The sequence below is a fragment of the Palaemon carinicauda genome, chromosome 29 (genome assembly GCF_036898095.1).
Source record: "Palaemon carinicauda isolate YSFRI2023 chromosome 29, ASM3689809v2, whole genome shotgun sequence".
NCBI lineage: Eukaryota > Metazoa > Arthropoda > Malacostraca > Decapoda > Palaemonidae > Palaemon > Palaemon carinicauda.
The window spans coordinates 74,929,065-74,936,153 of NC_090753.1; positions in this window are offsets into that span (position 1 = coordinate 74,929,065).

The following is a 7,089-nucleotide window of genomic DNA, read 5'->3' on the forward strand; positions in this document are numbered from 1 at the left end:
TGATACCGGGCCACAATAGTTAGTGAAAATGAGGGTTGATGACGTCAGAAGCGGGAAAACTAAAGGCAGGGATCTGGCAACACTGTATGATGCCAGATCCCTGTCAGTGGTTTTCCCGCATCTGACGTCATTAACCCTCATTGTTACTAACTATTGTGGTCTGGTATCACTGTTTGTCCGTCGGGCATGCTCGATCGTGTGGACAGGGCTTAAGAGGGAAAAAGGAGGGGCTGTTGTAGAGAACTAAGATTAAAATGGTGAGATGGATTGCTAGAATTCTAGAGAGATTTATTCAAGCTAAACAATCCTCAGAGTGAAGAAGTCATGTCTTGTCAGAAGATATCAACAACTTGTGTGATGAACAAATAACTTATCAAGAAGTAGAAGCTATTGTAAAAAGCCTTAAAGACAAGTACGCAATGGACGGGCAAGGATCGAACAATGTTGTGATTAAAAGGATGGGAAAACGGATTTTGAGCGAAGCGAAAAATCTATTTTTGGGTGAGATGGCCATGACATCCTGATGGAAGGTTCCTTCAGTAGCTTCCTGAGGGTATATACGACTACAGTAGATATTCCCAGAGAATTAAACTAAAGGTTTCACAGAATTCTAACTTCTGGCGCGAGTACCCTAAAGGTTTCCTTTTAGGATATCGTATATCAACAGGGGACGTATGCTTGACACGCCACATGGCTACATGCACCCCACATAGCGTTTACGCTTCGAGGGGGAAGGTGGCAAGTTATAGGAGGAGCTGTTGCAAAGTTATCCTCCTGCGTTACTGTTACTGTACCTCGCGACGTAAACAAACGGCAGCCATAGCTGTCCGCCATCTTGACTGACGTCACATTCGCCCGCTTCATTCCTTTATCCGTAGCGTTTTTCTAACAGAAATAGACGAAAATATATGTATCCCTAAAGAGTGGGAAGAGATGTGGATACTCAATCCACAAAAAGGGAAATAAAATGGAATTGGAAAATAGAAGAGTCATATTTATCACAAGCATAATTAGCAAAATATATGAGAAAATAAGTATGGAAAAATATAAGAACAGATTCAAGGAAGAGATGAGATGAGTAGATTCCAGAGTGCGGGCATTGAAGGAAGGTCTACGGCCGATCATCTGCCAACACTCGATGCAATAACCGACTATAAGGCCTATTTGGGAGGATCAACGTATGAATGGTTCTGTGATGCATACAAGTGCTTCGATGAGCTAGACCTGAAGGATTGTATGAAAGAAATGGGGAAAATTAACGAAAAAAGGTAGAGCAGCCATCAACTGCCCCGTAGGTATAACAGGAAACATAAAGATTGAAGAAAAGTGAGACAAGGAACATTATATGGGCCAAAGCTATGCAGTATCGTGAGATTTAAGAAAAATGAGACAAGGAACTATATACGGGCCAAAGCTATGCAGTATCGTGACTGACAATGAATAGTATTAGTAGAAAGATTATTCTTTCCCTTGGTGGATTAGACTGGGTAAAGTCTATTGGGGTTGCAGATATCTATGGTTATCTTAAGAAACGTCCCTGGTGGTTGGAACCCTGTGATACCTGACGGTAATTCTCTTGTAATATCACTCGTAGAAATACTATACAGTAGGGAGCAGCCGAAGGGAACTTCCATCAGGACAACATGGCTCGAGCCCAAAAATAATTGTCATACCTTGGAGATCTTTTAAGAAGTTCACAATCAAACACCAACCCCCCAAAATCGGGTGTATTAATAATCAACAAAAGAAAGAATAAGAAAGAAGAGGAGATCAAAGTAAAATTGAAGAATGTGCCTGTAAGTTTAGTTAAAGAATATTAGTATCTGGGTGAATGATACACAGAAAAGGGAAACCAAGAATTGAGTATCAGTAAAACAAGCCAGAGAGTCACATACATGACCCAAGAAATACGAAAATATGGAGGTACGAGAAAAGTAGGAAAGATAGCATTGGAAGTCAGAAAGAAAATATCTGAAGCAGTAGTAGTACCAACAATATTTGCCAACGTGGAGGCCTGGAGTGAAATAAGAGATAAAGATATGAAAGACCTGGAAAATCCTCAATATAGGATAATGAATATGTATGAACAACCGGCAGGTACTCCATATTGGGGCATCCTTGCAGAAACAGGAATATGGTCGGTGTTGAGATACTACCACTAGAGTTATGGGGCCTTTGACTGGCCAGACAGTACTACATTGGATCTTTCCCTCTGGTTACGGTTCTTTCCCTTTGCCTACACAGACACCAAATAGTCTGGCCTATTCTTTACAGATTCTCCACTGTCCTCATACACCCGACAACACTGAGATTACCAAACAATTCTCCTTCTCCCAAGGGGTTAACTACTGCACTGTAATTGTTCAGAGGCTACTTTCCTCTTGGTAAGGGTAGAGGAGACTCTTTAGCTATGGTAAGCAGCTGTTCTAGGGGAAGGACACTCCAAAATCAAACCATTGTTCTCTAGTCTTGGGTTGGAGTTCTCTTGCTTGAGGGTACACTCGGGCACGCTGTTCTATCTAGTTTCTCTTCCTCTTGTTTTTAAGTCTTTATAGTTTATATAGGAAATATTTATTTCACTGTTTTTACTGTTAAAATATTTTATTTTTCCTTGTTCCCTTTCCTCACTGGGCTATTTTCCCTGTTGGGGCCCTTGGGCTTATAGTATCCTATCCTGCTTTTCCAACTAGGGTTGTAGCTTAGCATTTAATAATAATAATAATAATAATAGAATATAGGAAATTAATGCTTTTCCATAATATCATAAACTCTGAGGAAAAAAAGATTAGTAAGAGAGATAATTGAGGATCAATTGAAGAACCCGTATGGAAAGTGCTGGAGTAACAGCATAGAAGAAATCTGTTGTAAATATGGGATGGAAGTAGAAGAAATAAGAAGTTGGGGAAAAGGACCCTGAAAAAAGAAATCAAGAAAAAAAATATGGAAAAAATATAACTATTGAAGGAAAAAAGAAAGTGAATAAAAAATTAAGATTTATAGAAATAAAATGGCCCACAGCTTTATATCAGAGAAATGGAACTGGATAAGGCATCCCTTGTAATGAAGATAAGATTAAATATGCTCAATTTAAAAGCAATTTTTGGGGGGAAATATGAAGATACTTTGTGTGACCTGTGCAAGGAAGAAGAATATACCACTGAAAATTATTTTCATGCTCAGAATTAAGACAGTTAATGAAAGTAGACATGAGTATAGGTTCGTTGCAAAATTCTAGCAGTGATCTGGTAGTATTTATAGGTAGGACAATGCACATGAAAGAAGAATTTAAGAAGTCCAAACTGACCACAATAGGCTACCAAAACTGATGATAGCAGGGTGTTATCCTACCTGATTTCAAGGTAGAATGGGATAAAAGGAAATATTGAGAATCTCATCATTAATTTATTTACGGTACAGGTAAAATAAGCTTAATTACAATAATAAGAATAAGCTTAGAAGCTTTGCATCTATCTGTAAAATGATAGAGTGCCCGCAAACTTATTTTGCGGCGTGAGCAATAAGGAACCAGGAAGTTTAGGAACCAGGGACTTACTGGAAAGGACTGAGAGTCAAGATGTAACAAGAATGTGTGGTAAAGGATAGGACTGGGGAAGCTCGTCAGAAGCAGGTCCTCTTAATGCTATTTATCTTTTATAACATATTTACTTTTCTGGTTTCGATTAAATATTCTTTTGATTTTTATGTATAATAAACGATATCGGCGTCAATGACCTTCGATGTCAGGATGCCAGAGAACTTCGAGTTGTTTATTCATTCAAGAGAGCTAAGAGAATACCAGTGATGTAGAGGAGGAGTTGTGGACTGTCAGCTGATCAGATTGATGGAAGTAATGAGGTGGGATGGCAGAAGGAGATGCAAGGAATAAAAATTGATGGAGAAAGTTGGCTTGAACGAAGGGGAGAGACGATCGCCAAAATTAAAGTAATGTTTAATTTGAACTGTTAATTTCTTTCTGTAGTTTATTTCCTTTCCTCGCTAGGCAATTTTATACTCTTGGAGCCCTTGGGCTAATAGCATCCTGCTTTTTCGACTAGGGTTGTAGCTCAGCTAGTAGTAATGACAATATATGTAACATAATAGCACATGCTATTCAGTATATGTATGATGATACTGTATACCCAAAGGAACCTATTATATGATGACCGTTTTGCTTATCAAAAGAATTGAAATTCAGTAAAAGGATCAACACATTAATCTACCATACATATGAATTAAAACTATTAAACAGGCACTGTTGTTAAGAAACTGATAAATTCTAAGGAAAAGGAGGAAATTGTTAATTATATTACCTGATAGTAGGCTTACTACTTATTCATTGAGGAAAAGCCACTCATAACCATGAAACTGCTTTACTTTTTACCTAAGGACTGCTTTTCTGGTTCCATACAGCAGGGGGAACCCTACTCTCCACTGGACCTTCACATTCGTTTTATGGTAGGTATTCCAAGGCATTCAGCATTTACTGGGAGGAACGTAGAGAGTAGAGGTCCCCTTTTTTGTTTTTGTTTCATTTGTTGATGTCGGCTACCCCCCAAAATTGGGGGAAGTGCCTTGGTATATGTATGTATGTAAAAACATTGGTAAATGTTAGCCCACAAGATCATTTTGAAATATCAAGTTTTGGCTGTTAAGCCACCATTGAGAAAGAAAGATAAAGAAATTAATACACAAACTTTGCTTTTAAAATGGGATCTTGAAACTCAAGGTGACCATATACATTAGGACTGCCGGAATTGTATGTAAAAATGCACTGATAATTGTGTTTATGCGACTCGATGTGTCGCATCAGCTGATAGGGATGGAATTTCGGATTGACTTGCGACTCCATTGAACCTCATCTCTCCATATCATCCTTCACCTTATCTTGCTAACTAATCAGCCTAAATATACGTATGCAAAAAGAATTAATTTGCAAAGGAACTTCTGAATGGCTGGAGTTTATTTGGCAGTTGTAAAGTTGTGTCCATATTGACTAAGTTACTAGAGGAGAACTGGCCCGCTATTTAAAAAATTCTATAGAGGAAATGTGATTCCAGGAACAAGAAACGACATTTAATATGTATCACCAAGACGTTTCTTCGACTGGCTAAAATCAAAACTTGTCTATATTGTAAACTGGGGCATAGCTATAAATTTGGGGGCCGGTTGAGTTAGTAGAGTTCCCCTTACCTCTTACCTTGGAGAGAGGAGAATGAAACCCTAGTAGCGGGAGGGTGGGGCGGGGGCGGCATTAATAAAGGAAAAAAAAAACATAAACCACTTTAAGGTTCAATATCATACTTTTCAAAATGCTATTGAGGGTAGTCTTAAAGGTACTTTGAAAATAAGATGGTAATTTTACAAGTATACTTACGTCATCACCATCATCATCTCCTCCTACGCCTATTGACGTAAAGGACCCCAGTTAGATTTCACCAGTCGTCTTATCTTGAGCTTTTAAATCAATATTTCTCCAATCATCATCTACTTCAAGCTTCACAGTCCTCAGCCATGTAGGCCTGGGTCTTCCAACTCTTCTAGTGCCTTGTGGATCCCAGATGAAAGTTTGGTGAACTAATCTCTTCTATATACTTTTATCATACTTTTATTTTCTGACCCTGCTTTGGAGTCCCGTGTGTATTTTTTAAAAAAAATGTCACCCTTACCTACACCACTGATTCTAAGACAAAGAAGTTGTTACGAACTTTTATTATTATTATTATTATTATTATTATTATTATTATTATTATTATTATTATTATTATTATTATTACTTGCTAAGCTACAACCTTAGTTGGGAAAGCAGGATGCTATAAGGCCAGGGGGTCGAACAAGGAAAATAGCCCAGTGAGGAAATGAAACGAGGAAAAATAAAATACTTCAAGAACAGTAACATTAGAATAAATATCTCCTATATAAACTATAAAAACTTTAACAAAACAAGAGGAAGAGATATAAGATGGAATAGTTTGCCCAAGTTTATCCTCAAGCAAGAGAACTCTAATCCAAGACAGTGAAAGACCATGGCCCAAAGGCTATGGCACTACCCAAGACTAGAGAACAATGGTTTGAATTTGGAGTGTCCTTCTCCTAGAGGAGCTGCTTAGCCATAGCTAAAGAGTCCCTTCTACTCTTATCAAGAGGAAAGTGACCACTGAACAATTACATTGCAGTAGTTAACCCCTTGGGTGAAGAAGAATTGTGTGGTAATTTCAGTGTTGCCAGGTGTATGAGGACAGAGGAGAATACAGAATAGGCCTGACTATTCGGTGTATGTGTAGGCAAAGGGAAGATGAACCGTAACCAGTCAAAGGACCCCTTAACTCTCTTGTGGTAGTATCTCAAAGGGTGGCTGGTGCCCTGGCCAACCTACTACCAACGTTTACTGTAGATAAAGGTGTCCCCATGCCAGCAAAAGCTCGTGGAAGTCACTGGTACGTAACAGTTTAACAATGCTTGCAACATCACAGAATACATTACCATTGGTAAACTGGTGTGACCAGAATATCTTATTGGTAAGTTCCTGCGTGTGTTATCATAGTTATGAAACTACATGCCTTTGTGAAAGAAATGTTATCATTATAAAATAATAAATAAGCTTATAGAAATAGATTATATTTATATTACTAGGTTGAGAATAAAATAACCTTGCTTACGCAAGCACATGTTGTTGTTGTATTGCTGTTTAAATATAACAATCGAGTGGTATAGTTAAATATAAAGATATTGTAGTACAGTATACAGTGGGCCTAAAGGCACACGTATATTGATATAATAGAAGAAAAATATTCAAGACAGCAACAGTCTATAGTGTCTTTGGTACCAGTGTATGTTACTTGCAATTGATACCCATAATATATATATATATATATATATATATATATATATATATATATATATATATATATATATATATATATATATATATATATATATATATATATATATATATATATATATATATATATATATATATATATATATATATATCATGGTATCTATTTACAAAACAAACACAATTCTTTTTATATAACTTGCCATAATGTTTTGAACGCAAAATCACGATGACAATTTTATCGTTTCCATCTA